The following is a 10,520-nucleotide window of genomic DNA, read 5'->3' as shown; positions in this document are numbered from 1 at the left end:
AATTATCAATTCTAAAATGTAACCCAGACATCAACCGTTGTAAATCGAGACCGCTATGCATGGGTTTTCCATCGGAAATAATTATTTAAATTTCCCGCGGCCAATTTTGCAAAGCAGTTGACTTTTCAGTATCATTAGTTTTCGCCTAAATCCAGGTCTAAATTTTGGATATCACATTGTGTGGAACTATAATTTAACCAAATTATTAAGAAGACAGCGGGGCTTCGTCTTCATCCTAGAATGAAATGGGGTTTAACGTCCTTGTTTTCTGCACCGACTGGGCTAATGAAGACAAGCATACGCCGTGCAGTGTGTTTTGATGTAAATTTTGCATGAACAGTGACGCTACGTCTACTCTTATCTCGAATATCAACTGGCAAGGGTTCTTGTCTGAAATCAAGGTACGAAACATCTCCCAGGTAAATGGTAATCTACAGTGACAAGTGTCGCCAGGTCAGATTAAGACCGACGGAGGCCCTTAAAAGAATTTGCTGTCCACATAATATAAACTCTTAAAAAAAGTAGGGTATATTGAAATGCAAATACTTATGCAGGTTGTGATAAATATTCATGGACACTTGATATGCTTTGAGAGTATGTTCACAGATGAAGAACTTATCGCCCCAACAGAACCACTGAGCTGCACATGCGACACGCAATAGCGCCATACATGTGGGAGGTGTTCATTGTCAAATTTGCGTGCTGGTTTATCGATCCATTTTTGCTTTCCTATCGGTTCTTGCATAAGATTTACTGCTTAGTGTATCTTTGCTTTAGTGTGTTACGTTTAATTTGATCGGGAGACGTGTTCGTCGAAGTCAACGTCCACCGACAACAATGCAAGAATTGGCCGTGGCACTGCAAGAGGAGTGAGTCAGATTGCCCCAAATCGTGATTGGACGGTTGATTAGGAGCATGCCACGACGTATTGCAGAATGTCTTAGGATTGGTGGAGCAATTACTCATTATTGAGACAAAAATCAAAAACGGTCATTTTCACTTTTGACGGTGTATCTCTTTGGTCTCATGCCGGGGTGGGGTGGGGCGCCCCACGGCACCCCCTTAAATCGGCGCTACAACAGTATAATGGGACACTTGTCCCCTAACTAAACCTTCGACAGCTACAATTGCCAATAAACAATCTTGCAGTCCAAATTGCAGAGTAGTAATATCTTAAAGTGCTCAATAAACAACCTTTTTATCAATATTTCCAAAGTTAATAATTTACTTTAATAACACAGATATTTTATGAGTCTGGCCTTTAGTCCATTGAACGGGATATCCGGAGCCACATCCAGAAATAGTCTTGATTATTCATCGGACAACAGTGCGATTTTTTAACAACCTTGGCAAGGGGTGTGTGTGGGTGTGTGTGTGTATGTGTTTGTGGCTTGTGGGGGGGGGGGGGTAACTAAAGAGGATGCCCTTTTGTTTTCCACACAGGACACCATTCTATGGAATGTAATTGCTGTTCATTATAAAAAAAAGGGTTTATACTTTATCAAACAGTAAATGAAGAAAAATAACATTACAAAATACTTACTATTTGATGGTTCGGGTTGCAGCGAGATGATCAAATTCAGTCGATTTGCAGGCTATCAAAACATCCTATTCGGAATTCATACTCTGGTAAAATATGTATTCGTACTCCCTTTTAATATTGCTCATTTTGTGTTGTACTTCAGTATTTAGCAAATTCAGTATTGTTATAAAACTTGATGGCAAGGAAGGTTAAGCATGCCCACCACTCAGACTGCAGCGAATGGGGATATAACAGGGTTAGGTAGAGTTTGTTAAAGAGATTCACCCAAATCAAAGAAAATCTTTTAAGATTATTTTTACCACTATATTATAACATGCTTAATCCATGACAGTTTTCTTATCTATTAGATAACTAAATTATATCCTATTTGATATGAGTTGGCTTCCTAAATTTCAATTTCCCAGAAGAACCTATCCCAAAGAATAATGAACGGATATTACAAATAATTGTGCTGTCAACAACAGTTACACACGAGACACGGAAGAAGAAATACATACGGCGCGGAATTCTGTTTGATGAATTTAAAGCTAAATTGCCTATTGCAGGTCTTTATTTAGGCTTCCAATGTTATATAAATTATCAATTAAACACTTAATTTAAAAATTGATAAGCTAGGCTAAGTTTCGAATAACAAGTACCGTTGTTACGATAATTAACAATCAATGCACACATCTTGTCAAAACTACAAACAGTAATAACTTCGCTCAAAATCCGGGGCGTGGTGATAGTGAGTTTGCGAATACAGATACTCATGCGCCACTAAAGAAAGATAAATGTTGTAGAAAATTAGAAAGGAGTATATAGTTGGCCAAATTTCGAGGATTTTTCTGAATGTCAAGGGGGGTCTAGGGTGGGGTACATGATTGATAAACAGAAGTTTTATGGAATTTTCACATGTTCAGAAGTTTCTCTATCAATGAAAACGATTTCAGAAGATTTTAGACAGTTTACTGTCATTTGCTGATGACTCAAAGTAACAACAATAATCCATCATATTTGAACTCAACTATTGTAATAGGATACCTGTTCACATGCTCGAGATTGTCTTTTACGACGTATATTAGGCGAAAAAAAAACCCGGAAAATTGGTCAACTTCCGGGTCAGATGAAAACGAAAGTACAAGTTCGGATACCAATCTCGGCATCATGGCGGGCTATGCAACCCGATCTTTTTGGTTCTCTTCGGACCCGCCCCACCTTGGGCGCTCAGAGCATTCAGACCAAAAATATAAAGACTATGATGGTACAGTATTCTGTCATTTGTTTTGTTCTACATTTGACTTGATTAGACTGCTATCCTACTTGATAGTATCGCCTCTTCATAAAAAATATTCATAGAATGGAATTAATTGCTGCAACTATGCCCTTCAAGATATGTCAATCAAAACTCAGATAATGTGATATTCCAGAGCAGAGTTTATTACAGGGCAAATAGCATACCGGTTATTCGGTACAACCAGAGCCCGTGAGAGAGGATTGGGGGGGGGGGGCAACTGGAACACTTGTCCAAGGACCTGGAGGTATGCCGATTTTTTTTTTAAATTTGTTGGTATAAATTAATAAAACAATACATTGTTACTTGATCGTGAAGTAGAAGAAAATCGGTGACTTTTCTTAATGTGGAAACCTAGTGGCATGAGTAGGATTAGAATCGGATTCTGTCAGTCCACTTTTTATTTGAAAAAATTGGTGAATTAAAACTAATATAAGCCATCTGCTCGGACCTTCGCGCCGTGGGGCCCTGGGCCGTCCTCGTTCTTCCGCTTGAGGCCCTCTTCGCCGTCAAGGTATCCGGTTCTCCTTTGTTTTGAATCCAAATCAATATGAATTTGTATATTGAAAAAAAATAACGGATAGTTTATGTGATTATCTTTTTGATATTTTGGCATCTGATGGTCACGTTTTTTTGTTTTTCCATTTGCTTGCTTGTTTACAATTTCCTATCAAAATCGTGTACATCTGATTATTATTAGATCAGTAAAACCACAACGTAGTATACATGTATTTGGTATGTCATATGTTGCGTTAAATCTCAGTTTCTGTATTTTAGCAAACTGACCTCCAGTTACCTCAGATATATGCCAAAATGACGCTAGAGACCATGAATCTTTCAAAAAGTGTCGAGTACGGGGGAGGGGGAGAACCTGCCTCCAGCTACCTTCGGGGTTGCTTATCCCAGGGCCCGGAGTGCCCTGTCGTGGGCACTGGCTACAACGATTGAACTAGATTTCACACCTTTTAGCAAATGAGTTGTCAGCTATGAATCAGTGGGTAAGGCATAGTCAATTGTAGTACTGTACATCGGAACTTTCACGACCATGGGATGATTTGGACAGAAAGATCCAGAAAAAATGGCGCACTAGTGTTGTGCATTGTCAATATACTAGTTCTTGGCGACCCGGCGAATTAAGCCATCGCATGCTTGGTCCATGCGCAAATACGCCCGTGCATGGACCAAGCAGGCGATGGCAGTCCTAGTCAAAGTGTTGTCATAGTTATATTCAATGGCATCGTTTAGTGTAACTTTACCTTTACTTGCAATTTCCCAAATGGTATGCCATTTGCTAATACCATACCTCAAAAGAAAAGAACGGCAACATTTAAGACTTTTCGGTTTCATACAAACTAAGCATGACGTTATTCTTATAAACGATAATGACCACTTTATTCTCACAATCATTAATGATTTTATAATGTCAAAAACATACCACTAAGCATGACGTTATTCTTATAAACGATAATGAATACTTTATTCTCACAATCATTAATGATTTTATAATGTCAAAAACATACCACTTGACAAAGAATGTGTTAACGTTCCAGAACAATCGATAAAAAGTCCTGCCATATCAGATTTGTCTGAGCATGTTGTAATATACTGTTGTAATATCATACAATTGACGCTTATGTTGCGGAATAGGGCGAATAGTATTCCTGTGATGCCACTGTCTTTCTATTTGCCGTCGTGCATCTTTATTATCCAGGTCATCACCGTTGCCAGGAAAGCCAGTGAGAGTGGTGGAGTGAGAGTGGTGAAACTTGGTCTATAGTTTCATTACATCAATACCGTGACAAAGTTCGATAATGAGCATTTTCTGCTCAGGGTAAGCGGAGCGATAAGCAATTTGATTGGCCGAGACTTTGCAAAAAAACAATAACTCTCCTTCTAATTGAGCTAGAATGTTCAAAATTGATGTAGGTGTTTATTAGGTCAATGCCTTGATGAGCATTGTGTCACGATAACTTTAGTTCTAATTAACTAAGAGTGATGAAACTTGGTGTATAGTTTCATTACATCAATACCTTGACTAAGTTCGATAATGAGCATTTTCTGCCCAGTAATTTGATTGGTCGAGACTTTTGAACACAATAACTCTCATTCTAATTGAGTTAGAATGTTCACACATAGTGTAGGTGTCCATAAAGTGAATGCCTTGATGGAGTTATTGATGAACATTGTCTGCTTACGGTAAGCATAAATGAGCAATCTGATTGGAAGATGCTTTGGGGCATGATAACTTTGGTTATAATGAAGTGAGAGCGATGAAACTCCGAATATAGATTCATTATATTATTACCTTGACTAAGTTCGATGGTGAGAATTTTCTGCATAGGCTAAGGAGCGATAAGCAATTTGATTGGTCAAGACTTTGAAACATAAAAACTCTGCTTTTAATTGAGGTAGAATGTTTAAACTGTAGATGTTCATTAGGGGAATGTCTTGACTGGGTTCAATGATTAACATTTCGAGCTGAAGCTCAGCAGAGCTAATCAATTTCATTGGTCGATGCTTTGGGACAAGATAATCTTGATTCTATCTGATAGAGAGTGATGAAACTTAGTGTATAGTTTGATTGCTCGATACTTTTGAAAAAAATAAATGTGCGATTAATGTTTCATCTATTTATTTTGGGATTTCGGCGGGGGACATCAGCCTCACTGTTGGCTTGCTTGTTTTAGCTATATACGACTGGGCGCGTTTCGTTTACCACTGCAAACGCGTTTTTCTAATTCATGCGTGGGGCTTTTTACAAGACTAAACCACTCACAAAAGAACTATCACAATTAATGTCCATTACGTCAAAAACCATGTTCGGATCACCGATCGCCGTGATACTTTGACGCTTTTTGAAGTATTCTGCTCCCTTCACGCCGTTTTCTAACACGTTTGCTTTAAAGCATTTTTATACGCCCACAATGAAATGTGGTCGTATATTGTCGTCGCCCCCGTTGGTCCGTCGGACCGGCGTACACAATTGCTTGTGGACGCTCAAGAGGCTAAAGTTAATATCCGATTGACTTTAAATTTATACACAGTGTTTAAGGTCATGAGACGAAAAGCCTATTGATTTTCGCCGATTTCAGATAATTACTGCTAGAGTTATGGCCCTTGATCACTTTGAAAAATCTTGTGGACGCTCTCGAGGCTACAGTTAATATCCGATTGACTTTAAATTTATACACAGTGTTTAAGGTCACGAGACGAAGATGTCTATTATTTTCACCGATTTCTGATAATTAAGCCTACTGCCAGAGTTATGACCCTTGATCACTTTGAAAAATCTTGTGGACGCTCTAGAGGCTAAAGTTAATATCCGATTGACTTTAAATTTATACACAGTGTTTAAGGTCATCAGACGAAGAAGTCTATTGATTTTCAACAAATTCCGAAAATTACTGCCAGAGTTATGGCCCTTGATCACTCTCAAAAATCGTGTGGACGCTCTAGAGGCCAAAGTTAATATCCGAGTGACTTTAAATTTATACACAGTGTTTACGCCTATATATAATCGCTTCGATTGACTTTAGATTGATACACAGAGTTTAAGGTCTTGAGAAAAACGAGTATATTGATTTTCAATGATTTTTGGTAATTTGAACAGCTAAATCAATGGTATTAAATGTTTTGTATACTAAACGTTACCATCGACCAAACAAATTCTAATGATTTCTGATAATTACTTAATGAGTTGTTACTCTTAATCAGATTTTAGTGTATTGTATAAGTTCCATTACCAACAAAAGTAAAAATATGCGACAACTCGTGTTGACTGCCCGGACGATTTAGCTGCTGTGGGCGTATGTTTCGTTGCCTGACAACCTATCTTTCGGGATATTTTAAGAAAAGGTGTACTAATTATGACGCAATAACAGACCAGATGATTGAATCCGCCGTGCCAGGCTCTTTTAATTTCAATTACAATATATCTTCTCCAGCAAACAAAAATATAAATTTCAGCAAATATCATATTCCAGAAGTAATGGTTACGAAAATTACTAGCTCGTTAACCATTCCTAAATATGTTAGTAAATATAGTCTAACAAGATCGCTTCACAACTTCATGAGACAAGAAATATCAATGAAAATCTGCAGACCAATAAAATCATTTCGATAATACCTGCTGTCGGATCTAGCCATGTTTAATGAGCTAGTAATTCTCGTAGCCATTGCTTCAGGACTAGAGCGAATGCAAGCTACAAGAAAACACGTCGTGATATAATTCAAACTGCATCAGTATATTATGAAAGAGAATCAATATTTTAACATTGACGTAATTAAATATGTGTGTTGGTGATTTATTTTTGTCCAGGTTCTCAAAGTTCATGAAAGGTTGCAGAAATCCGGTCTTTTTTTAGATTAATATTGTCATTTCTAAATCAGCAAAACCAATTGTGGTAATGGAGAAGTTTATTATTTTATGCCTAATAAAGTTTCTGCGAGATCGGAATCGATATAAATCGGCAGATGTAACCATTTTTGTTAACGAGTCCCCTTGAATATTGGTATTCCGATATAAAAAGGTTTTAAAGGTAATTCCATATCACTTAAGTCTTCAAAATACATTAAAACACCAGGACACAGACGTAATTACAATCTCTATTTTTTATACATTGAGGGACTAAGCTATGTATAGCCGCGTTCGATATCTTTAGAGGTCATTTCATTATGTTGGCTCCGATATTGAATAAAAAAATTATAACGGCGAATATTTACAGAAAACTTGGGCATCGATTTTCACTAATAAAATTTTACAGCTTTTATACAGCGTTTTCTTTGGGCACCACATTTGAGAATTTCCGTTATTGGACAAGATGCATCATTATCTCTTGTGAAATATCGTTGCTGTCCTTATAAATAAGCAATAAATGAGTAGTTAACTGTACCTTAGTTTAGCAAGCAGCTTTTCGTTCTGTCAAAATTCAATAAGTAAACTTAATCAAAGTGAAATTAAAGTCATGGCACATCCCAGGAAATGGACTAAATTCGCAATTTCCTATTGAGTAGAGTTTTTGTCGAGAGTTTAACCTGATGAAGAAAGGATAATTCCAGACAGATCTGATTTAATTTGAAATAAATCTTGTCAACTAAAGCGTAAAAACAATTCTAATCTGCCTGAAGTCAGATAAGGAGTTTAGTTCTTTTCTTCCCCCAAAAAAGACGTTGACAATCAACAGAATTTGACCCTTTTTGAAATTTGAAAACGTTTTAGATAAATAATATAGAACAAGTCTTTACACAAATCTACGAATTAAAACATATGTATAATTGAGTAATCTATATTTTAAAACTAACTTTGTATAGGTTTATTTAACATTTTGCAGATAAACAAACTTTAATCCTAATATTTTCTCAAGTAATAATCGTAGATTAAGCCTTAATAAAGAATTATTCCCCCCCCCCCCCGTGAAAAAAACGCAGTACTTCCGGTATGATGAATTGAGGTTAAGTAACGATTGTGGGTAAACCAGTAGATCAAACATAATACATAATGGATTAGTTGTTCTACACAACCTAGTCCATTTGTTCCTGCATACTGGAAGTTGGAAGACATGCTAATCACATACTCCTCGCAGTGTTTCGTTTGATTAGAGCTAATCCCACTTAACACTGCTGTAATGGAAGCAAATTTCGGTTCCAAATTATGATTGGTCAATAATCCGATTATCAACCATTAGCTAACTGCGTAACAATATCATTACGCTTTAAACAGGGCTCCAAATTGGACCAATTATGTTTACATAACGTTACGTCATGACTCACGATTTTAATACGCCCAGTTAACCAGTGCATAGCAGAATATTGCAGCAAAACTAATTGCGTGACAAACGAGGCTATCGAAACGCATACAATGTAAACAGTACTGTTTGGAGACGAACAATACTTTCACTGTTTTTAATACCTTAAATCACTGTACAAGGTTTAAGGGAAGACCACAGATTAAACGAAGGGCTGTCATGTTGGTGTATTTTGGATAGATTTGACTGAATGGGGAGAATAGACACACTCCCTCAAAACCTCAAGTATCAGAAGTCAATCAAGGCTAATGATTACTTAAACGATTTATGGCATAGTTTTAAACCGGAAACAGAGTTGGATAGAAATCTTCTAGATTATCCCAGATCCCCTGCATTAAGTTTTGTTTTGGAATATTAACCAAATCAGACGCGAATTACCTTATCTATATTGTAAAGGAACCAGGTCTAAAATGCAGCTACCCCTTTCTGTGGTGCCTCAAGTGATATGGCTGTATATTAGATTAAAAATTCTAACATGCTATTGTCTAATTTCTAACCTTTATTCATTTTTAAAATATATTCATGTAATTTCTAACTTCTATTCATGTAATTTTTAAATAAAGACAATGTATAATTAGCAGTGGGAGGAAACCGGGGGACCCGGAGAAAACCCACGAGGTTGGACAGGCGACCCTACTCCTTGTCACAAACAATCGGGGAAATGATGCTGAAATTTAAAACATCATCGAACATGATATTATGGTTGGCAATACTATTTCAAATATAAGCTAAACAACATTTGCTCTCTTTTTTGAAGACCAGTAAAGGATTTGGAAAATTTTATTTGATTTAATATTTATATACTGTTGATCTGTATTCTATTGCTGCTTTAACAAAAATATCACTTTATAATGATAAACTTTTTCTTGAAATGGTTCAAAGATATAAACGGCCTTTAAAGGAGACCGGGATAATCTGTTCATGTGGATAGCGACGAAGTTGTTATTTCTGATGCCTTCGTTATACCGACCTGATTAACCTTGTGGTAGTTATTTTCCAACAATATATTATTCAAGCTGCATAAAGAGATACGGAATTTCATAGATAGCGGTGTTCTTGACGAAATTAAACCAAAATAAAATGGGGTTTATCGTCCTACTTTTCTACACAAACTGGGTTAACGAAGACAAACTTACGCCATACAGAGTCTATGAGGGAAATTTAGCCCGGACAGCGGCGCCACGGTCCGCAAATCACAGGGCCGGAACTAATAATGTCAGAAATATTATAAAGCTTAGCTTTGCCAGTGTGTATACTAGCTGACGATGTTATATAACCCATATAAATATATTTCTATGATATAACTGATATCTACGAAGGTCCATTAGTACCTAACAAAACAAAAATATTAATCCGTTTGAACGAGTTATCTCGTTTGAGCGAATTGGTATCTCGTTTGAACGAATTAATTATTTCGTTTGAACGAATTAGTATCTTGTTTGAACGAATTAGTATCTCGTTTGAACGAATTAATTATCTTGTTTGAACGAATTGGTCATCTCGTTTGAACGAATTAGTATCTCGTTTGAACGAATTAATTATCTCGTTTGAACGAGTTAGTATCTCGTTTGAACGAGTTAGTATCTCGTTTAAACGACTTAGTATCTCGTTAAGACGAGTTAATATCTCGTTTGAACGAATTAATTATCTTGTTTGAACGAATTAAGATTTCGATTGTACAGAAGCGTGGAAGGGACATGCAGAAATTGTGTTTTAAAGGGACTATCCCGATTTGAACAGATTCTCAAAAATAAAAGTCCGAGTACGTATGATATTTAAGCGCCAAAATATAGAGGAATGGTGTATTTACCTTGTCGCAAAATTCCAGCTCAAAATATTGAGTCGTTTGGACGTGAACGTCCAAATTGCTTATCCGAACACGTAACCCTTTTAGGTTTTC

The sequence above is a fragment of the Patella vulgata genome, chromosome 2, assembly GCF_932274485.2.
Source record: "Patella vulgata chromosome 2, xgPatVulg1.2, whole genome shotgun sequence".
NCBI classification, from domain to species: domain Eukaryota; kingdom Metazoa; phylum Mollusca; class Gastropoda; family Patellidae; genus Patella; species Patella vulgata.
The sequence above is the reverse complement of the archived record's forward strand: the minus strand, read 5'-3'. Positions refer to the sequence as shown.